Raw genomic sequence first — 24,132 nt, forward strand, 5'->3', positions numbered from 1 at the left:
GGAAAATGTGCACTTGGGAGTGTATTGATCACAGGATGATAGCTCTGGGCATCTCCTCCCCTGACTATCAGCACCTGAATGAAATATTCCACTGGGCAGATGAGCAGATACCAGGCAGTGGGAGGAGACAGTTTGCTGAAGCTAGAAATGAACAGCTTTATTTTCAAAAAAAATTTTTTATTTTCAGTTCTAAATTCTCTCCTTCCCTCCACCTCTCCCCCACCCACTGAGATGGCAAGAAATACAAGACCCATTGTACATATGAAGTCATGCAAAACATTTTGCTGAAGGCCTTCACAGAGAGAGAAACTCACCTTGCACCCAGTAATTTCTAAAGAAGGAGTGCTTCAGCTCCAGGGCATTCCACTGACCATTCCCGCATAAAGACAGGGGCATAGGTTTTCCTCCAAGCAGCTGCAACCCTGCTTCTGGGAGACCCAGGAACAAGAGTTAGCAGACTTTTTCCAGAGACTTTGGCAGCAACTGGGCCTTCCTGGGAAAGGAGAGAAGGAAGATAGATGTGGAGGAAGGCATTCTGCCTGCGTGCTTCCGTCTGGGATACTAATGCTCTCCCCTAGGCCAAAGAGCAAATGCCCTTCTTGGGGTGGCTGCAGCCCAGAAATGGGGAGGGCCTTGTTCTCCCTGCTTCTCATCCAGGCTGAAAAACACAGCGTGAGTATTCAGCTCCATTGTCTTCCCTGACAGAACCAGGCCTTTTGTGGAGGCTCTGATGTGGCACGCCAGGAAGCATAGCTGGTCTGGTAAACAAGTAGCTGATGTTTCTGCAGGGACAGCATTTGGTAAGCCTCTGATGGTTACAGGAGAGGAGGGGAGTGGAAGGTGAAAGGCAACATTAACTCATAAGGCATCAAAAAGCCATGAGAGGGCCAGGGAGGGCAAAGAGCTTGGCATGGGCCTGAAAAGCCAGCTTGTCCAAGAGCCTCCCTAGGAAGGAGCACAGCAAGCCGGGCAGAACTGGAACAGATCTGCCACTGTTTCTACAGCAAACCACCCTTGTTGTCAAAGATGAGAGAACCCCCACAGTCCTACTCCAGGCCATGTGGTACAGTGGAAAGAGCCTTGGAGGGGGGCGGCTTGTGAAAGTGTGAGCGTTGTCTCTCCAGGAGAAATGACAAATAAGAAGGGCTCAGAGGACACATTTGTATGAGCTGGTGCAGACAGAGCAGAACCAGGGAATCATTGCCACAGTTCCCACAAAAGGAAGACAGCTTTGAGAGACTCTAGAGCTGTGATCAGCAGAGCCCTGACTAGTGAGGATATCCAAGGCTGCCTCCCACCTCTTGGCAGGAGGGAATGAAGGAGAGGCTCTGGGTGAGTTGTCATTGTTGAGGGGACCACAGGGTAGGCACATTTTACTTGACTATTGACAAGGGCATCGTGGAGGGAACAAATTAGTGGGGAACACAGAAATGTAAAATAAAGGAAAGGAGAAACAATGAAACCTTGGAAAATACTTAGAAGAAAATGAAAAAAACATGAACAAAAAATTTGTGACAAACCATCTGTGTATAACAGATAATCAGTTTCTTAGACAAGCCCATTCTATCCTTTGATTTTTGAAATATTTGTGTTTTTTTCTATTATTATTAAACCCATAACAAAATATGTCAAGAATAAAAAAGTTTAAGTTCAAGTCCCACCTTTGACCCTTCCTGGCTGGTGAGCCTCTCTGGACTTTAGGCAACAAGTTGGAAAACAGCTGCACCGGGGGAGAGGGTTTCTTCAGTAGGAGTTCATCAGACCAATTAAATCTTTGGTTCCCAATTCCCTCTGTGAGAGAGGAGTGGGAAAACTTGCCCTGTGCCCACAAAAATACACTCTTTGGCAAACACCCTCCTTTGTTTGATGAGCTCCAGCGATAGGGAGTTCACCCCTTATCCAGGCAATCCATCCCACTTTGGGAGGCTTTCACTGTTAGGATGTTTTTCATGATGTCATGCCCCATTTTCCTCTTTAAAATGTCTACTCAAGAAGGTGCAGCATGTGCAGCAGCTGCACCAACTGGGTGAGTTAGGGGGTGTCTACCCCAAGTATGTGAAGAATTCCCTGTGGAATGGGCAGATAGGGAGAATTTGTGTCAAGAGCCACAAAGGCAGCTAAAGCAGGCACTTTGGGTTGGCACCATGGGATGGGCACTGTGGGGAGGACCATGGGACAGGCACTGTGGGGAGGGTGCTGTGGAGCTCTGAGAGCTTGATCAGGCATGGAAGATGCCAAGGTCACCCACTGCATCCTGGGCCATCGCCAGTTACCCCTGCTCAGTCCTGCCAGTGGACAGCCAATGACTCTGGAAGACAGTGAGGCTGATGACTTTGGGCAGCTCTGCCTCACTGCAATCTAATCCAAAGACAAGTTAAGACTTGGCCCATGATGTCCCTGGTCCTCTGAAAACAAGAACTGCTAACAACAGTCTGCCCTTGAGGCGGCCCTCAAATATACCAAGAATCTTCTTCAGCCTGAACGTTCCCATGTCACATGACAGAGACAATTTAACTCGAGCATTCAGTACTACTGTGTGCCAAGCACGGTGCCAGGTGTTGGGAGCACAAAGACAAAAAAACCTTGTCCTCAAGGAGCTTGTAATCTTCTGGAGGGTGGGCCGGGGAGGCCATGAGCATTGGAAACTTGCAGTTCACAAAAACCTCCCACTTCTGCAGCAACTGAAGCTTATTGTTAAAGGAAATGTGAGACTTAAGTTATCCCAATTAAACACTATCTGACTAGATTCAGGCCAGGGTTCTAGCTTGTCGAGATCTGAGATCCTACTGCCTCTTGCTTCCCCTTCCAGAGGAGTCAGTTCTCTCTCTCTCTCTCTCTCTCTCTCTCTCTCTCTCTCTCTCTCTCTCTCTCTCTCTCTCTCTCTCTCTCTCCTCTTTGGGTCAGCTGCCAATTTGGAAAGATGTCATCTGTTCCTTCATCCAAAGTACTGATAAAAATGCTGAACCACCTCAGTACAGATCCCTGGGGCACTCCACTGGAGACCTTCAGTTAGGCTGGCGACAGTGACTCATCCACAACAGTTCTTTGGGTCTGACCCATTTACCCAGTTGTCAAACTACCAAAGCATCATCGTGTGATGTTAGCCCACCCTACGCTAATTCATTGTTAATAGAGCTGTGAGCTGATCCAGCCATTCTGGAAAGCAATTTGGAACTATGTCCAAAGGGCTACAAAAACGTGCATACCCTTTGACCCAGCAATACCTCTTCTAGGACTATATCCCCAAGAGATCATAAAAATGGGAAAGGGTCCCACATATACAAAAATATTTATCACAGCTCTCTTTGTGATGGCCAAAAACTGGAAATCAAGGGGATGCCCATCAGTTGGGGAATGGCTGGATAAATTATGGTATATGAATGTAATAGAAGACTATTGTGCATAAGAAATGATGAACGGAAGGACTTCAGAGAGGTCTGGAAAGACTTATATGATCTGATGCTGAGTGAAAGAAGCAGAACCAGGAAAACTTTGTGCACAGCAATGACCACAGTGTGCGAGGAATTTTTTTTCCTTTTCTTTTTTTTTGAATTTTATTAACTTTATTTATTTTCAGTGTTCTACAATCACTATCTTTTCCCCCTACCTCTCCCCTCCTTCCCCAAGATGGTATACAATTATATATAGGTTGTACACATACATTCCTATTAAATACATTTGCACTATAGTCATGCTGTGTAGAAGAATTACAATGAGTGAGAGAAATCACAAAACAAACCAAAGCGTAATACACACACACACATACACACACACACACACACACACAGAAATGATCTGCTACATTCTGCAATTGAATTCCATAGTTCTTTCTCTGGATGCAGAAGGCATTTTGCCTTAAAAGACCATGGGGAATTTTTTAAGTCCTTGCATTGCAATGAAGTTCTAAATCCACTAGAAAAAATCCTCACACACTGTGGCTGTTGCTGTGCACAAAGTTCTCCTAGTTCTGCTCCTTTCTCTCAGCATCAGATCATATAAGCCTTTTCAGGCCTCTCTGAAGTCTTCCTGTTCATCATTTCTTATAACACAATAGTCTTCCATTATATTCATATACCATAATTTTTCCAGCCATTCCCCAAATGATGGGCATCCCCTTGATTTTCAATTTTTGGCCACCACAAAGAGAATTGCTATAAATATTTTTATACATGTGGGACCCTTTCCCATTTTTATGATCTCTTTGAGATACAGTCCAGAAGCAATATTGCTGGGTCAAAGGGTATGCATATTTTTGTAGCTCTTTGGGTATAGTTCCAAATTGCTCTCCACAGTGGTTGCATCAGCTCACTGCTCCACCAATAATGAATTAGTGTTCCAACTCTCCTACATCTTCTCCAACATTTATCATCTTCCTCTTTTGTCATGTTAGTCACTCTGATAGGTGTGATGTGGTACCTCAGAGTTGTTTTGATTTGCATCTCTCTAATCAATAGTGATTTAGAGCATTTTTTCATATGCCTATAGATAGCTTTAATTTCTTCCTCTGAAAACTGCCTGTTCATATCCTTTGACTATTTATCACTTGGGGAATGACATATTCTTGTACGTTTAACTCAGTTCTCTATATATTTTAGACATGAGGTCTTCATCCCAGACACTAGCTGCAAAAATTCCTTCCCAGTTTTCTGCATCCCTCCAAATCTTGGATGCATTGGGTTTGGTTGTGTAAAAACTTTTCAGTTTAATGTAATTAAAATTATCCATCTTGCACTTCATAATGCTTTCTGTCTTTCTTTAGTCAGAAATTCTTCCCCTATCCATATATCTGATAAATATACTATTCCTTGCTCCACCAATTTGTCCATAGTATCAGTCTTTATACCTAGATCATGTACCCATTTGGACTTTATTCCTGTGTATGGTGTCAGGCATTGGTCTGTGCCTAGTTTCCACCAAACTTTTATCCAGTTTTCCCAGCAATTTTTGTCAAACAGTGAGTTCTTATCCCAGAAGCTGGGGTCCTTGGGTTTATCAGACAGCAGATTGCTATATTGATTGTCTTCTGTGTCTTGAGTACCTAGAATATTCCACTTGTCTACCCTTCTGTTTCTTAGCCAGTACCAAGTGGTTTTGATAATTGCTGCTTTATGATACAATTTGAGATCTGGTAGAGCTAGGCCACCTTCCCTAGCATTTCTTTTCACTAGTTCCCTTGCTGTGATGGACCTTTTGTTCTTCCAGATGATTTTTGATATTATTTTTTCTAGCTCTAGAAAATAATTATCAGATAGTCTGATTGGTATGGCACTAAATAAGTAAATTAATTTAGGTAGAATTGTCATTTTTATTATATTGGTTTGGCCTACCCACGAGCAACTGATGTTTTTCCACTTACTTAGATCTTACTTTATTTGTGTGAAAAATGTCTTGTAATCGTGTTTATATAGTTCCTGGATTTGTTTTGGCAGGTAGACTCCCAAACATTTTATAATGAGGAATTTTTCTGGTAGATGTAGCCCTTCGCAGCAATGCAAGGACCTAAAACACTCTCAAAGGACTCTTGAGGCAAAATGCTTTCCACATCCAGAGCAAGAACTATGGAATCAGAACACAGAACGAAGTAGAATATTTTCTCCTTTCTTTTGCTTTTCTCCTGATTTCTCCCATTCATTTTAATTCTTCTATGCAACATGACTAATGTGAAAATACGTTTAATAAAGAATGTATGTATAGAACCCGTATAAGATTGCATGCTGTCTCAGGGAGGGAGAGGAAAAGGAGGGGCAGAAAGTTTAAGACTTATGGAAGTGACTGTTGAAAACTGAAAACAAATTAATTAAAAAATATATCAGATTTGCTGAAAAAAAAAAAATTAGAGCAAGCCTAGCTTTGTGGAATTCTGGGCAAGTTAACCCTAGCAAGCCCCTGACCTTTTAGTTCAGCAGCCCTCACAGGGTTCTTTCATTCAGTGGATGATTTATTTGTTCAGTCCCAAAGAGACATGAGACCCAGAGCAAGGATGTTGTAATTCCTGGGAGCTTTTTGGCAGCCAGGATGTTTACCCAGGTAAGTGTAAAGTCATTGGAAGTCATGTGGCCTGGGCAACGCCTCCCACTTGGAAATGGCCAGAACTGCCCCAAAGAATGCATGAGTCAGGACTTGCCTCATTGGAAGCCCTGGGTGGAGGAGAGATCAGCAGCATGGGGGTGTTTCCCAGGCAGGGTGCCAGGCTCACAGCACTGCAAATAACTGCCTTTTCCCTGAGGCATCCCAGCTGCAGGTGAAGGGGCAGGTGAAACTCACTGCCCAGCTGACCAGGGCTCACTTTCCTCTATCACCCAAAGGAGAAAGCAGGCAGGCTGGGTGGATGTGGATGGTGGGCCTTGGAGCAGACTCTCCAGGAAACCCCCTGGCACAGGTGAGGTCACCCAGGCAGTAGGCACTGTAGCCAGGATCTGAACCAGCTTCTTTCCACTTTGCCAAATTGTCCATGGCTCTGTTCTCCCCTCCTTCCTGGACATTCTCCAGCTTATGGTCCTCAACTCACTTCTAAGTAAGAAGTATTTAATAAACTCCTCTTGTGGACTGGTCACTGTGCCAGGCTGTGGGGAGGCAGAGGCCAACCTTCCTTGCCCACTCCCAGTGCCACTGGGTTTGGAACTTTACTAGGGCCACAGGTCACCATTTCAAAGATCAATTCTCAGGACAGACAAGCTGTCCCTGGAGAGATGGTGGTAGTGGGACAGGAGTGTCTGGGACAAAGAAACATGGATCCCAAAGGTTGGCTTCTTTCTACCCCAAAGGACACACAGAGTCCTCGGAAACCAACAGGGCAGGAGGAAACCAAGCAAGGTTAAGGATGGGGTTTAGAAGCAGTGTGGCCAAGTGGGTAGAGTTCTGGGCTTGGAATCAGGAAGACCTGGGTTGGAATCAGGAAGACCTGGGTTGGAATCCCACTCAGATGCTTAGTAACTACAGGATCCTGGGCAAATCAACTCACCTTTCTGGATCTCCCTTCTCTCATCTATAAAATGAGAGAGTTGGATTCAATGGCCCCTAAAATCCCTCTCAACTTCCAATCCATGATCTTACATCACTTCCCCTCTGTGGGACTCAGTTTCTTTACCTGTAAAATAATGGGGTTGGATTTTATGGCCTTCAAGCTAGCTCTTAATGAATGTTCTCATGAGGATTTAGACACATTTAGGAAGAATCTTCAAAGACAGATGTTTGGAAAATTAGAGAATGATTTAACATCAAATGGTTTTCTCAGAATTTATCGTTTACCTCTCACTGAATCTTGTTCCTAGGTAGAGCTCTAGAGATAGAGGGAGACAGAAATCTCAAATGAACTAAAATATCCTTTTTTATCAAAGGGTTTAAATTTTCTCTTTCCTCCTTCATTAAATTAAAACAAAACAAAAGTCAAAGCTCCACACTGGACCTGATCCCTCCCTGGTTCCTGCACACGGGGTTCTGTGCATCCTCTCACTGCAAAGAAGGAAAATAACAGGGCCTGAAAGGGAAGGGAGACAGAGACAAAGAGAGACAGAAACAGAGACAGAGACAGACAGAGCTAAAGAGATAGAGACAGAGACAAAGGAAAAGAAGAGACAAGGAGAGGGAAGGAGGGAGGGAGAGAGAGGGAGAGAGAGAGAGAGAGAGAGAGAGAGAGAGAGAGAGAGAGAGAGAGAGAGAGAGAGAGAGAGAGAGAGAGAGAGAGAGAAGGGAAAAGGAAAGAATTGTCTCTTGCCCACACAAGTGTAAGGCTCAAATAAAGGTTATTATCTACAGCAGAACAGGCACCTTCAAAAATCTGGCTGCCATACATGGCCTTTGGCACAGGCTGCCTTTACCTGACACTTTCCTCAAGTGGTCCTGGATTGTGGTTCTAGATGGAAGCATCTGGTACCTCAGGCTCTGACTGGCCCAGAGAGAGCATGTACTTTCCAGCCAGGCTACAAGCTTCAAAGTCTACAGTTTGGAGCCCTAGCATCCTGACTGAACAAATTACAATTACAAAAACACCACTACTAGCTAACGTTCACACAGCATCTAGTGCATTCCAGGCATTGTGCTAAACGCTTTACAAATACTTTGTTTGATTCTCACAACAACCCTAGCATGTAAATGTTTTTATTATCCCCTTTTTACAGATGAGAAAACTGAGGCAGACAAAGGTGATATTACCTGCCCAGGGTTACACAGCTGGTAAGTATATGAGGCTGGATTTGAACTCAAAGTATCCTGACTCAGTCCTGGTGCTCTGCCCGCTGATGTTGACCCATTGTAGAACTTGAGTGAAACCTCCCAATACAATTCTTTGTTCCCAAATGGTCCATCAAGGTAGCATGGTGCTAGTGGGCTGAGTCATACCTGGAGTGAAATCTGGGGCCTGGGTTCAAATCTCAGCTTTGCTTCTTAATTGTATAATCTTGGGAAGCTCATCTTACTTCTCTGGACCTCCCCCCTCCTGGTTACAAATCTACGGTCACCTGTGTAGCCTCAGGCCATTCTCACATCTCTCTGGGCCTCAGTTTCCACAAGTGTAAAATGAGGGAGAATGGCCGCTAAGGTTCCTTCTAGCTCTGAGTCTGTGATCCCATGATCATGCACAGATGAGACTCCAACCAAAAATCATTTTCAAGCAGTCCAGAAAGTCCAGAGTTCACTACTGCTCCCCATGTCCTAAAGCTGAGGCTGTATCAATCCCTTTCTCAGATAAAAACACACGTAATCTAGTCTGTGCCCAAGACCTTTCCCCAGGTCTGACTCTGAGGCTCTGGCTGAGCCAGCAAGCTGTGACCTGCCTAATCACAGCCCAGCCAAGGGAAGAGAATTTCAGCGCCAGAGTGGACCCAGGGGCCATGGATTCTGCAACCACTTAAAATGATCTATTCAGACCCATTAGTGTCCTTATCTCCCTGGGTGGAGGAAGACACATCCCAGTGAATTGGTTGTTCCTGGGAGACATTTCCTCCCCTCCTTTGGTTCCTTCAAGGCTCAGTTCAAGCATCTCCATCTGTGAGAGTGTGTGTGACTGTGTGTGTGTGTGTGTGTGTGTGTGTGTGTGTGTGTGTGTGTGTGTGTGTATGGGTGTGGGGGGGTGGGGGTGGGGATCACTTCACTGCACTCTTCAGTTGCTAGTGACTCCCACCCCCAAATTATCCTGTATTTGTGTATTTAACTTGTTTGTGCTAATATGTGTACATCTTGGGGTTGATCTTGGAGTCCCCTTCTCTGACCTGCTCTCTAGGTTCCAGGAATGGCATAAGGAGGAACTTCCAGAGGAAGGGTAGGGGAGATGTGGGCCTCAGTGACCCAGCACTGCCCTCAGTCTTGTGCTATGGGGGTCTCCTGCCTGGTCTCTAGGCTCCACTGGGAAGAGGAGAGGATGCCTCTCACTTGATAATTAACCAGCTCTCACCTAGTCATACCCTAAGCATTCCAGTGATTCTGAACCGCCTACAGGTTCCCATTCAAACGCCATTCCTCATCCCCCAATGCCCAATCCTTCCTGCCATCCTCCTCCACCGTCCCAAAGAAACACTGTGACCTATACACTCATGACACTGAAATCTACTTATCCGGCCTTTTGGCTGACCTCTGAGCTTATATCTCCAACCCGCTTTCAGACATCTTAAACTGAATGTCCAGTGAACATTTTAAACTCATTATGTCTGAAGTAGAATGCATTATCTCTCCCCCACATTCTCCCCCCATCCCACCTTCCCTATTACTGCAGCAGTCACCACCACTATCCCACTCCTCAGGCTCCCAATCTAGGGATCATTCCTGGCTCCTCGCTATCCGTTCTACCATCTCTCTCACACACTCCTTCTCTCCTCTGACACTGTCCTGTCAGTGATGCAGACTGCCACCAAATCATGTCTGGACTCTGGCAATAGCTGTTGCGGGGTGGGGGGGGCTTCCTGCCTCCAGTCTCTCCCCACTCCAACTCATCCTCCATTTATGATTTTCCTAAAATGCAGGATCACTCCCCTACCCAATAAACTCCAGTGGCTCCCCATCACTCCTAGGATCAAATACAAAGTCGTGTTTGGCATTCAAAGCCCTTCATGACCTGACCCCTTCTCCCTTACCAGCGTTCTTACACCCTACCTCCCCCCCACACACACACATACACTCTTTGGTCCAGTAACACTGGCTTCTCGGCTATTCCAAGAACATGACCCTCCATATCTTGAGGTCAGGCATTTTCTTTGGCTCTCTCCCGGGCCTGCAGCCACCTTCCTCCTCACCTCCACCTCCTGCCTTCCCTGACTTCAAGTTCTAACTAAAATCTCACCTTCTACATCCCTCTTCATTCTAATGCCCATCCTATACCAATTATCTCCAACAATCCTGTTTATTCCTATCTGTTTGCTTTCAGTCTCCCCCATTGGATTGTAAGCTCCTTAAAGGCTGGAACTGACTTCTTTTTTTTGGAGGCAATCTGGGTCAAATGACTTGTACAGGATCACACTGCTAGTAAGTGTCAAGTACCTGAGCACAGATTTGAACTCAGGTCCTCCTGACACCAGCCTAGTGCTCTATCCACTGCACCACCTAGCTGCCCCTGGAACTTTCACCTTTCTTCATATCCTCAGTGTGAATACACTATGTGTCCCATACATAGTAGTGACTTAGTAAACACTCTTGACTGATTCGTATCTTAATTCAGCCAGTTTCTGAGATGAGTTGAGAATGCTTCTGGTGGGGGTGGGAGGAAGGTTACCTGCCTAGTAAAAATATCTGTAGTTCCACTAACAAGAAAGATCTTTCCCATTTTTCAGATAAGCTGTGGTTTCAGACATTCACTGATCACTAGTCAGTATATACAGATTTGGCCTCTTTGCTTACAGGGGATGGGTGTAGGCACGTTTGGTACAAGCCTGAAGAGAGAAAATGCAGGCTCCCTCTCAGAAAGAGCTGTCCCAGAGCAGACTGGGTAGCCTCTCCTGCCTTGGAGATCCCCCAACATCGCCAGTGGCAATGGGGCAGAATTCTCCCCTCCTCTAGGGCCAGCCTCCTGTCTAGCTGCTACAGGGGGATTCCTTTGGGTGTAGGTTAGACTAGAAGTTGTTGTTATTCATTCCAACTTTTAAAATTCTGTGACTTAGCACCTGAAAGTGAGTGCTCAGAGTGCTGCATTTTTTACCAAGAGCTTTAAGGGAGCCAGAAGTCCCTTGGAGAATTGGGTCTTCCAGGAAAGAGTCATTGTGTCCTGACCATGGGTATACTCTGGGGGCCCTTGCTTGGGTCTGGAAGCCCTGGAACTATAAGGTCTGGGTGAACTAGTGGACCCTTCTCACATCCATGATTTTGTGTAATCAGAAGGAGGGCTTAATTTTAGTTAAAGGCCAGTGGAAATCTCTCTCTCAATCAAGTTCACAGACTCCCCTCCTGAAATCTACTTGTGGACTCTTTGGGGGTCCTTAAACCCCGGGATGAGAACCCTGATTCTACAGCAATGGGTTTGTAATCAAAAGATTCGGATTCCAATTTCACCTCTGCTGCTCACCTACCCAAGTGACCTTGTGCTTGACTTCTTGAGGAGAGCTGAAGTTCCCTCATCTGTACAATGAGGGGTTGGCCATGATGGCTTCTAAGTCCCTCTTCCCAACTTGAGATAGGGAATGGTCTAGGTCATGGGGCCCTTGTTCTGGAGCCTGTAGGGTGGGCCTGTTCTCCAGAACTGTCAAAGGCAGAGTGATCAATTAAATAGACTGTCTCATTCCTTCTTTCTCAGCTATTTCCCAATGAAGAGTCAGCCCCTCCTCCCCACCCCCCACCCTCCCCACACACAAACTATCCTGATTCCACTTGGCCTTTCCCCATCCCTCTTAATTCTAGGGCTGTCCTTCTGTTGGTTATTTCCTACAGATCTTGTCTATATCTCATTTTTTTGCGCTTTGCCTGTGGTCTCTCCCATTGAACTGAAAGCACCTTGAGGACAGGGGCTCTTTCTTTGAATCCTTAGCACTTAGCACAGTTTTGGTCCATAGAAGATGTTTAATAAATGCTTATTGACCAATGATAACATCGCAGACATTCAAGGCATGGATGTCTCTTGGATTCCTTTTTAATGGTCTCACCTCTGCCTCACAGAAACCCTTAGTTCCTTACAGACTGGACGCAGACCCAGTCTTCTGCCCTTCCCCCAGCTGCAACTGCAGGCCTTTTTCTCTCAGAACTATGTGATGGTTTTCTGCTTAATAATTCACCACACAGCTATTTCTATGGGCATCTGGTGTCTCCCCTCGAGGGAAGGGATGCTTCTTTTTGTCTTTTAATCCCCAGCACCCTCCACTTCGCACGCAATTAGTGTTCATAAGTGCTTGTGAATAGACTGACTGTCAGATTCTATAAGTATGGTGACTTGCCCAGGGTCTCCCTGAGATTTCCATAATAAAGGAGGGGGTGCACAGTGTAGCTCCAGCACAGAATCAACTCACTTCTCAAGGAAAAGGACTGCATATTAGCTACCTTTGGAGGAGGGGGGAGGAAAGGAAGAAGGGACTCCATTGTGGGCACCACTTCAGGATGGGGGGAGAGGGAGATACCTCCCAGGGTGAGAGGAATGAGTGGCACCATGTTAAGTGTAAGGAGCCCTGCCAGGGTAGGCAAGGGGAGCCCAGGTTTGAGTTGGATGGGATCTGAGAGGCCAGTGAGTCCATTCCCCTTTTCACAGGTAAAGTCACTGGAGCCCAGAGAGGTTAGATGGCTTGGCCAGGCAAATGAATTGGTAAGATTTGCACCCTGGACTTAATGCCTCCACATCCAATACTCAATCTCCTGAATCATGCTGCTTCTCATCAATCCCTTCATAATCTGGTCATGCCTGCCAAGACCTTTCCTCTGCTCCTGTGTCTATCCTTCTCAGACCTCCTGCTCCACCCTGTACCCCCCTGCTCTGCCCTGACCAAGGTCCCATCACTTTAGATCTCCCTCATCTTCTCCCACTTTCCATCTCCTGTTTCTCAGAGGGGCCTGACTCCCTAGAACAAAGGCCATCCCTGGGCCCCAGTGCAGAGAATACCTTCTTCTGTGTCCCAACACCCTGGGCCAGGGCAAGAGGACACGAATTCCAAGGTTCTCCCTGAATGGACAGCCCTTCCTTCCACTCTGTCTCTCCATTGGGTAGCCAGTCCTTGGTGAGGGCATCTGCTGACCCACGAGCCATCTTCCCCACCCTTCTGAAGGAGACTTTTCCCCACCCCAAACCCAGCCTCCTCCTCAGGGACCTCACCATCCCCTCAAACAACCAGACCTCCCAGTTTATCCACCTTCCCTGTGACCTATATTACTATGCCACCTCAGCCGCCCAGAGGGATGGTGCCATCCTGGATCTCACCACTGCGCCTCCATTTCCATGATCAAGACCTCTGAACTTTCTTTGCCTAATCACAACCCAACATTTGTCCTCCATTATCACTCTCCCAACCTCACTCCTGACTCCCTCCTTACTCCCTTCTCATTACTGAGTTGTTTTCAGTCGAGTCTGACCCTGAGACCTTATTTGTAGTTTTCTCAGAGAAGATGCTGGAGTGGTTTGCCATTTCTTTCTCCAATTCATTTTACAGATGAGAAATCGAAGGTAACATGGTGTCACAGAGTCAGGATTCAAACCCAGGTTCTCCACTTCTCAAGCCAAGGCTCTAGGCAGGTGGTGTCTGCCTTGGAATAGAGAGTCGCTCTCCAAGTAGGGGTATGTGGGAGGCAGAGAGGCAGGGGCAGGTCCCCCAAGTCATAACTATTTTCACTGTAGTATTCCAGGGATTCAGTTGCTATGCAGTAAATCTGATGGAGATAGAAAAGCAGTAGATGAGGAGGGTCCTCAGGAGTTTTTGGAGCATAAGGGGGTCCTGGGACCAGAAAGTTTGGGCATTGCCAGGATAGGGGATTTCTGCCCTTCTGAAATCTCAACTCTTTGGTGTAACCTTAGACAAGTCACTTATCCTTTCTAAGACTCAGATGATTGTCTGTAGATGGGAGAGATTGTACCAGTCAAGCTCCAAGGTCCCTTTCAATGCTTGGTACATCTTTTTCTGTTCCTGTGACCCCTGAGGACATGAGGGCCTTGGAGTCCAGCTGGGATGTGCCTCATCCCAGATTATGGACTCCTGTGGCCTGAAGGGGTGAAGACAGGTCCCAGAGGAGAGCCTGGGGCTGGGGCAGGGAGAGCTGCTGAAGGGAGCATGGAGAAGCATGAGGCCAGAGGAAGGAATCCCAGGCAGAGCCTTGGCTGTCTGCCTTTGCTGGGGGAAATTCTCTCCCACAAAGGGCTCCTCCTGCAGGGAAATCCCTCTGCCCTGGGGGCCTCTGGTGCAGACCTCAAATCCTAATCAATGTGAACTTCAGATAAAGCCTTCGTGGGACTGATGAGTGAATGGGGTCCCGCAGAGGAGCCATTGTAAAAAGAGGAGGAGAAAGAAGCTGGCTCTTCCCCATCATGGATTAATTCTATTGGAGGAGAGGAAGGAACCTCGAGATGTGAGGGCAATTTAGCCTCTGCCCTTTTGGTCACTGCTCTGGCTTGGCCTTTTGGTTTTCGGGGGGATATGATTGTAGTGAGATAAAAAAAATAAAAATACATAAAATCAATATAGGGAGAGACAAAATAGATAATAATTAGGTCTTGATATTGGTTATTGCTAAAACGTTTACGTAGACTTTTACAGCAGCTTCTAGATCATGGTTTGTTCCCTTTAAAAAGAAAACAAGGTGGGGGAGGGAAGAAAAAACTCTCTCCCCACCCCCGTGCCCTAGTCGACCAGCTTGAAGTGTAATCTCATTGTGTCAAGGACGTCCTTGTTTGCTTTTCAAGTGAAAAGAGCATCCCTTTGTAACTACTGTCCACTGAGAGCTAAGAACAGAATTTGCACAAAAGATTTCAATGTAGACTGGTTAGTTGTTTAGGAACTGAGAGATCCGAGTGAGAGCCAAACCTCTGCTGCATGCCTTTGTGCAAGTCACTTAACTCTCAGGACCTCAGTTTGCTCGAGTATAAGCCAGGAGTGTCCCTTCGAAGGACTCAAAGACCAACCTGAATCTCTGCTCTGGAGGACCAGCACTGAGGCTCAGGGCCCCATCCTTTCCAACTGCTGTAGCCACCTTGGGGCAGCCAACGTGGGGGTCCATCCTGCTTGACGTGCCATGTTGGGGGTAGGGCGTTGCTTTTTTCCACCATTACTACTATTTAAATTGTCCCCTTGGGAAGGTGGTGGAGCTGGAAGGAGAGAAAATGAATGTTTATTAATGTCTCAAAGTAATGAAATTAAATTTAAACAGATTAAAAATGAACCGAATGAGAGGGTTGAGTACATGGTTTCCAGGCTTCCTTTCAGATCCAGAGTCTGTGATCCTGCCTGGGTTGCCGTTATAATGGTTCCTAGAGCACTTAGAGGTTTGCAAAGGGCTTTATAGACATTCTCTCATTTGTTCTGCATAATGCACTTAGGAGGTACATAGTGCATGTACTAACACCCCATTTTATGGATGGGAAAACTGAGTCTCAGATTGGTTAAGGGGCAGGATTGGCATCCAGGTCTTGCCTGACTCCAAGGCCAATGGGAGTTCAGCTCAGGCTCAGAATCCTGCAGAGGACAGAAGATCTGGACCTCCCAGTGGGTGGGGTCAGTGGTGTGGAAGTGCCAGTTCCTTGTTTGAGAAGGGCAGGGAAAGAGAAGAAGCATCCATTAAGCCCGTGCTGGACCAGTACTGAGCTAAGGGCTTTAGAAGGCCCAGCTGCCTCATGGTCAGTACATTATCTATGGATGACTTGCCCTGGAAGAGAAAGAGCCAGAAAGCTGGAGGGGATGCCTGATCCTTCCCGAGAGAGCCTCGAAATGCCATCGGAACCCCAGGTAGAGCTGCTGACTGTGGAGTTGGGGCTGGGCATCTCCTGCCACTTCTCCATCACTGCTCAGACCCTTCTGGGAGGCCTCCACTGGCAACTGAGCCTGGAATCATTCAACACTCACTCTCCTCAGTAGCCACCAACCTTCCTGCCTCATGTCCCCATGACCCGGCACCATCCTAGTCAACTTGGATAACATGGAGTCACCCTGTCCATCTGGACTCATATTCTTCAACTCTTTAAAAATTAAAAAAATATATTCAACTCTCAATAATTCATTTTTCCCTTCTCACCTCCGACAGTCAATAACCATCAATTAAGCCCCTCTGCATGCCAGGAACCCTGCTAATCTCTGGGGATGTAAAAACTGGCAAAAGAAAGTCAATGCCCTCAGGAGGTTACAATCCAGCAGAGGAGATAACATGACAACAACTATACAAACAAGATAACCAAGAAATGATTAAGAGAGGCCACAACAGAGTTAGGAGGGTTGAGAATCTCTTCCTGGAGAAGGTGGATTTTCTACTTCTATTTTGCCCACAGGTGACAGACAAGACTCCCACTTGAAACCTGCTGTCCCTCAGACCTGCCCTTTCACCCCCTCCCAGGCTTTTCATCTTTGTTTTCTTGAGCCTTTCCATTCTTGTGATGTTTGTCCCTAGCTCAGGCTTCTTTTCCCCCCACACAGCACATAGCTGTGCTTTCACAAGGCATTGGTTAAATGACTTACTGACTGCCTGATCTCAGCCTGATGGGGAACATTGTTAAAGGGTGTGATCTGTGACTAACGTCTCTGAGTCAAGGACAGCCCTTCCTTGATGACGGCTTAGTCATAGAAGGCGCAGATGTGCCTCATCTCTAGTCGGGGCTTGCTTGGTTATCTTTTTAGTGTAGGGATGGGCAAAGCAGGAGGAGAGGGCCATAGATCATGGCTCAGAGAATATATAGTCCAACCAGCCTCTCATTTTACAGCTAAGAAAATGGAGGCTGAGAATTATAAAGTAATTTGTCCAAAATCATCCAGCTAGTGAGTGTCTGAACAGAATTTGAACTCAGGTCTTCCTGACTCCAAGTCCAGTGCTCTATCCTCTAAATATGAAATGGGACTTTCTAAGGTCCTAGGACTGTCACTGCTGATTGTTTGTTTATCTGTGGTTTTCTGGAGAGCTATGACCATGGGGTGTCTCGGTTATGAGGAGGATGGAGCATCATGCCACGTGACTCTAGGATGATATTACAGGAAGACATTTAAAAGGAGGCGGAGTTCAGCGAGGTTTGAAAGAGGAAGCTGATCAAGGACTTCTCTGTGTCAGCTCTTCTGGGCAGCTCCCTGCACACCCTGTGGCATGACTCAGACAAGCTGACCTACTCATTATTTCTCACTACTCTTCTCCATCTCTAGACCTTGGAATGCCCGGTCTCCCTCAGCTCTCAGAATGCTCAACTTTCTCCAAGGGTCATGTTTGAACATCTCTTGTACATCAGCTCTGCTCCCTAAATGTACATTGTATATTGTCTCCACCCAGAAAGACGGCCTCAGGTGACTTAGAGAGCTGATGAGGAAGAGAGCGGAGCCAGGAAACCTTTGACATACGGTGAATGTGTGACCTTAGGCAAGTCACTTACTTTTTCAGTGCTGGAAGCAACTTTCTAAGTCCCAGAGAAATCCCAGAGCTGCCCTGGGGAGGGAATCACAGGCTGGGTCCCAGTACCTTTGGCTTAGGGCTTCCCTTATTTCTCCCCAGAGGAAATGTGAGCTCCCACAGAGCACAGACTGTTTGCTTTTTGTCTCTGTATTCTTAGCACCTAATACAATTCCTGGCACATAGTAGGTGTGGTGGCTTGCTGTTATCTTGTTCTTCTGGTGTCAGTTGTAACCACGAGCTTCCTTTAATCCTAAAGACATGCTCCGTGCATCCTGAGAAAATTCCACAGAGAAAAGCGCACAGAGGGCCCCTAGTCAGCTTTTCGACTGTGATTAAGCAGCTATAGATAGTTTCGACCTAGCTAGATTGTAATTGCACCAAATCTATTGCTCATTAAAAGGGAGAGGAATGCTTTAATTAGTCCCAGGGCCTTCATTAGAAAGTAGAAAAACAGCCTTCATTTTGTCTAGCAGCCAATATAAGATTTAATAATCCAGGAAGGAGAAAATTCAGATCTCTGAATTCTTTTGATGCCCAGAAAACAGAAAGAACGTCCCTCTTCAATTCAATGATTACTTATTGAGCTGCAGCTCTGTGCCCAGCATCATCCACATACTGAGGAAGATAGAAAGTACGTTGTGGTATACATCAGAAAGAGTTCCAGAACTGGAGTCCATGAGGACCTGGGTTCGAATCCTAGTTCTGCCAGTGAGAGCTAGGGCAAACCATTAAGATGTTCTAGATACCAGTTTCCTCCTGTGTAAAATGAAAGGGTCAGACACGATCACCTCAAAGGTCCCTTTCATCTCTGCAGCCTCTGGTCTTTGGTCATAATGTAGAATTTCAACAGCCTGCAACTGGGTGAATTCCATTCTCTTCCCTTGTTGGAAATCAAGGTGACATCTGCTCTTCTTAGAGCCATTCTCCATGATCTTTCAAGATCTCTGACAGTGGCTTATCAGTCACAGTGCCCAGGTCTGCCATGACCCAAGGATGTTGAGTCCTTGGGACCAGGGAAATGGAACTCCTTGAGGGCACCCATATACAGGGGCAGTGCTTCCTTATTACTCTTGTGTACTGATTCCTTATCAGCTCTTCCAATTCAATTTAATAAACATTTATTAAGCGCTAAGCACTGGGAACACAAAAACAGTCAAGGACAGACCCTATCCTTAAGCACCTCACAATCTAATGGGAGAGACAGAAAGTAAGCCACCACATACAAATCAAAATTTCCTCCTTTCCAGTCCTGGTGGAGAAAGAGGAGGCATCTCCCTTCACGTCCTCAGACTTTTATTCTCGAGTCTCCCCCATGCCTCCTGGGGCCAGCATGTCCTGCAGAGCCTCAGTCTTTAGTCCGTCCCTCTGGATTCTCTGAAACCTGCTCCCAAACCAGAGGGTTTTTGAGAGTGTTTGACTTTCCTCTCTTTTAGTAAAGTCTGTTTTGCCTAGTGTCTTCATCATCCCCACCATGGCCATGGGCCCCTCCCTGTTACTAAGAATCAGATCCAGAACAGAATTTCCTCTGGTCGGTTTGACCACTTCTTGAAGGATGGAATGATCACTCAGGCACGTCGAGACATTATTAGCTGTTCTATATTTGGGCAGAGAGTCAGAGATCCAGAAATTACACCGAGATTATGAAGTAATTCTTGAAGGTGGAGAAGCCTTGAAGGAATGTTGGGTCTGACTCTTTCCCCTCTTAATGCGCCATTACTAATACTTAATTAGGGGAGATAGACTCAGGGCTCCTTCAGCACAGACTCCCAGCATCTGGTGCCTTTTCTGCTAAGGACAGATTCTCCACACAGCTTTGGTATCCCTCAGGGCATCTGACTTTCCTGTAAGCAGCAGAGGCACCATCAGCAGTACTGCAGAATCTCCTTTCACTTTCTGGGCCTCAGTTTCCTCATCTGTGAAATGGAGGTATTCTCTTGAGTCCCTTCCTCTCTACAGGTTTTACTTTCCTTGTCTGCCAAGTGAGAGTCTTAAATGACAGGACCTCTAAAGGTCCTTCCAGTTTGGCCCATTTAGGATGCTAATTGCCCCAGAACCCTCCACTGTGAGGATCTCTTCACAGCTCCCCAGAGGAGGTCTAGGTCTAGAGCTGGAAATCAAGAGTGAAGGGGACCTTATTCTGTTTGATCCCAGAGGAAGAACCATGAACATAGATATAAAAAGGCCAGCTGAGTCAGGTGTAAGGAAATCTCTCCTTCGCATTAGATTCCACTTGTTCAATTATACTTTTTAAGGAATTATTTTCTTCAGTGAGCTTTTGTACATCCTTTCCATTTGGCCAATTCTATTTTTAGGGAGTTATTTTCCTCGGTAAATTTTTGTACATTTTTTTCCATGCTCGACTTTTTTTTTTTTTTTTTATGATTCTCTTGCATTACTCTTATTTCTTTTCCCATTTTTCTTCTACTTCTCTAATTTGCTTTTTAAATCCTTTTTAAGCTCTACCAGGAATTATTTTTGAAGTTGAGACCAAATTATATTTTTCTTTGAGGCTTCGCATCTAGCCATTTTGACACAATTGCCCTCTTCTAAGTTTATGCCCTGTCACCATAATAACTTTCTATAGTTAGGCTCTTTTTTGTTTGTTTTCTGCTCATTTTTGGTGACTTAATGATTTTATGTGGCAGTTGGGCTCCGGGCCTGCACTGTCCCAAGCTTTTTGTGCTGGGGCTAGGTCTTACTGCTAGCTTTCACTTGACCTCAGGGCTTAGCTTCTTGCTCTCTCTGCAGGGTAGGCTTCCTTTCTGGCTTGTTGTAGGAGGTGAAGCCTCTCTGTTTGCCTCTGCTGGGTCTGAGGTCTAGCTGCTCACCTGCTCTAGGGGTAGGGGCTTGCTTCTGGGTTGCTCTGGATAAAAGGTCTTTCTCCTGGTTGGTCCCTATCAGGGTTACAGAAGATTTGTCAACTTGTACATTAAAGAACTGGAAAGCTTGGAATATGCTATAAACAAGAGGAAAAACAGTTAAGAGTATAACCAAGAATCACTTTATCCAGTAAAATTGAGTATGATCTTTTAGGGGAAAACGGATATTTAATTAGAGGACTTATAAACATTTCTAATAAAAAAAAGATCTGAATAAAAAAATTAACTTTCAAATACAAGAGAAACATAAAAAAGTAAAAAAGAAACAAGAAAGAAAAAAATAAATTCAATAAGGTAAAACTTTGTATTTCTGTATGGCAAGACAGTATTTGTAATTCAACAACTTTATTACTATAAAAGCAATTAGAAGGAGTATATGCACATAAAGAGTGTAGATAGAGGATGACTTTGATGGGATGATACCCCCAAAAATAAAGGGGTGAGAAAGAAAATTGCATTGGAAAAATGAGGGGGGATAGAGATTGAATAGGGTAAATTATCCCACTAAAAGAACTATTGTAATGGAAGGGAAGAGGTGGGGAAGCATTACAGGCAATGCTTAGATCTTATTCTCATCAAAACTGACTCAAAGAGGGAATAACATGCACACACAGTTGGATATAGAAATCTACCTTACCATATAAGGAAGTAAAAAGGGACTGGGATAATAGAAGAGGGTGGAGACGGATAAAAGGGAACATATATTAGGGAAGGAAAGGTATATTGGTGAAGGTGATCAGAAGCACAACACTTATGAGGAGGGAAAGGGTGAAGGGCAAAAGACAGAGGGGGATAAACAAGCAAAAAATGGTTCGGAGGGAAATACACAGTTATCATAACTATGAAAATGAATGGCATGAATCATCCATAAAAGAGAAGTGGATAGCAGAATGGATCAAAAACAGAATCCTACAACAGTTGTTTACAAGAAAGAATTTGAAGCAGAGAGATATATACAGGGTAATGGTAAGGGACTGGAGCAAAATCTAGCATGCTTCAGCTGAAGAAAAGAAAACAGCGAATCATGATGTCAGACAAAGCAAAAGCAAAAACAAATCTAATTAAAAGAGATAAAGAAGGAAACTATGTCTTGCTGAAAGATACCATAGACAATGAAGTCGTATCAATACTAAACATATATGCATCAAATGGTATAGCATCTAAATTTTTGAAGAAGTTGAATGAGTTATAGAAGGAAATCGATAATAAAACTATGCTAGTGTAAGACCTCAACTTTCCACAAAAACCTCACAACAAAATGCAAAAAAGCAGAAATAGTAAACACATCCTTTTCAGATCATAATGCAATAAAAACTAAATTCAATAACAGCCAATGGAAAAAGAGATTAATAATTAATTGTTGCCTAGTCTAATTCCTTTAATTTCTTTTTTCCTTCTCTTATTGCTATGGCTAACATTTCTAGTACAATATTAACTAATAGAGGTGGTAATGGGCATCTTTGCTTCACCTTGCTTGTATTGAGAAGACTCCTAGCTTATATCTACTACAGATAATGATTGCTGAGGGCTTTAGGTAAATATTACTTATCATTTTAAAGTAGGCTCCTTTTATTCCTATGCTCTTTAGTGTTTTTAATAGGAACAGATGCTGTATTTTTGTCAAAGGCTTTTTCTGCATGTATTGAGATAATCTGATAGTTTTGTTCTTGATGTGGTCAATTATGCTGACGGTTTTCCTATTACTGAACCAACCTGCATTCTTGGTATAAATCTCATCTGGTCATAGTGTATGATCCTTGTGATATATTACTGTATTTTCTTTGCTAATATTTTATTTTAAATTTTTGAATCAATATTCAGTAAGAAAGTTGGTCTATAATTTTCTTTGTTTTGGCTCTTCCTGGTTTGGGTATCAGCACCATATGTGCCTAGCACTGAGCTAAATGCTGGGGATACAAATACAAGCAAAAAGTTCCTGCCCTCCAGGACCTTCCATTCTAAAGGGAGAAGACAATATACAAAAGATTTGGGGAGAGAAGGGGATGAAAGTACCTGGAGAGGATCATAGTTCTGAGGTCAGGAACTGAAGTCAGAAGGAGAATAAAGGCAGGACAGTCTCAACCCCTTCACAAAATGGGGTCTCCAGGAGGAATTCACCAGTGGGATAAGGGAAGAGAACAGGCCTTAAGCAGGACTATTCCATGGTGAGTGGGCCACAGGGATGGAAGACTGTTCTAGTTCTTGTCACCCAGGAGCAAGATTCCTTGGAGAGTCCTAATGGGGGTTTCTTGTTGGACTAGGAAGGTCCTCTTCCATCTTCTTGCTTAAGATCATAGGATTATGGATTCAGAGCCCAGAGGAGTCTTATAGGTCGTTTAGTCTAACCCCCTCTTTGAGGCCCAGAGAGCTGCAATGATTTTGCTAGAACTACATCAATGACAGGTAGCAGATCCAGGACTCCAAACAGTATTTTTCATTCTATACACTGCCTCAAAGAAGGGAAAGTGAGTCAAGGAGACGAGGCAGGGCAGGCTCAGCCCCTCATACATCTGTCCTTTGCCTCATCATCATTTGCCTAGGCAGGCCAATAGAGGACAAAAATGGTGCCCTTGTGATGAGATAAGAGAACAAATCCTACTGTACTAGCTGGCCAACGCAGCCTAGCTTGGTGGAGAGAGCACAGGGCTCAGACACTTAGCAGCAGTGCTACCCTAGGCAAATCCAAACCTCTGAGCCTCAGTTTCTCCTTCTGTAAAATAGGGATGAGAAAGGGTGTCTGGCTGCCTCAGGATAGCAGTGAAGTTCATGTGAGGGAAAATACTTTACAGGCTTGAACGCGTTACCTACATGCTAGTTATGATTACTGTTACCATTATCACCTTTGTCTTGTCTTTTTATGTGGATGGTCATCATTCAGAAATGATTCCTAGGCAAGTCCCTCCTGTGCAATTATCCTTTTATATCTAACGTTCTGCAGACGTGCTTTTTGCTAGCGAATAAAAGTATGGTTATTCTTCTCCATCAGACACCCTTTGACTAAGAAGTGCTTTATCACCCCCATTTTATGGAGAAAGGAATTGAGCCTCAGAGAGACTAAGGGACTTGAGAGGGATCACACAGCTACTGTCTGAACACAGGTCTGTGGCTCGAGGGAACATCTGACCCACAATAAACAAGGAGACAACCTCCACCTTCCTCTGTTTCCACTCTGGTTGAGGAAGGAAGGACCAGCCCAGTGCCCTGGGGGAACCTGGGCGATGTTCCCATTTCACTCAGGGACAAAGACTTGGGGGCTGAATGATCCCTACTGATTAAGGGGTTCTTGTTTTGGAAAGTTGGCCCAAAGCCATGAAAAGGGAGGGACTAGGAAGGTGGGGCAGGGTGATTTTGCCTGGGGGCTTGATGAAGCCACCATGCCCCCCAAGAGTCCAGGAAGAGATTCCCTAGGAAGGAGATTTCTATTGAACAACATCCTGCCCAGGGCTACAGAGAAGATGGAAAAGCCAAGGCCAATTCATTCAGGGAGGGGTTTGCATTGACAGCTGCTGCCTGGTCGTAGAGGGCTTTCAGAAGAACTTAGTTGGGGCAACCGGAGACAGGCTTTGTTTGCTCCGTTGAATGAAAGAAGAAAAGTAGGTGGGGAGGGGAATGTGCCAGAACACTTAATCCACCCAGGGCCTCCATCTGGCGCTCCCTGTCCTCTGCAGGGTCATGGATAATTCACGAATGAGCTACCTGCAAAGCGCTGCACGTATCTTTCCTGTTGGGCAATGGACTGCTAGCTACACATAGGATGATTTTCCATGAGAGGGACTAGCAGTTG

At 45.2% G+C, this 24,132-nt stretch overlaps 1 long non-coding RNA gene across 2 annotated transcripts in view; it reads left to right on the forward strand.

Annotated features, from left to right (window-relative positions):
• The first annotated feature begins 223 nt into the window (after window positions 1-223).
• Window positions 224-24,132, forward strand: part of LOC140497781 (uncharacterized) — a 29,122-nt gene continuing 5,213 nt past the window's right edge. For both annotated transcript variants that reach the window (XR_011964841.1, XR_011964842.1), the window contains exons 1-2: window positions 224-6,379; window positions 8,118-8,172. This is a non-coding gene — a long non-coding RNA (uncharacterized lncRNA). The remainder of the gene's footprint in view (window positions 6,380-8,117; window positions 8,173-24,132) is intronic.

Source organism: Notamacropus eugenii, chromosome 3 (genome assembly GCF_028372415.1).
Source record: "Notamacropus eugenii isolate mMacEug1 chromosome 3, mMacEug1.pri_v2, whole genome shotgun sequence".
Taxonomy (NCBI): domain Eukaryota; kingdom Metazoa; phylum Chordata; class Mammalia; order Diprotodontia; family Macropodidae; genus Notamacropus; species Notamacropus eugenii.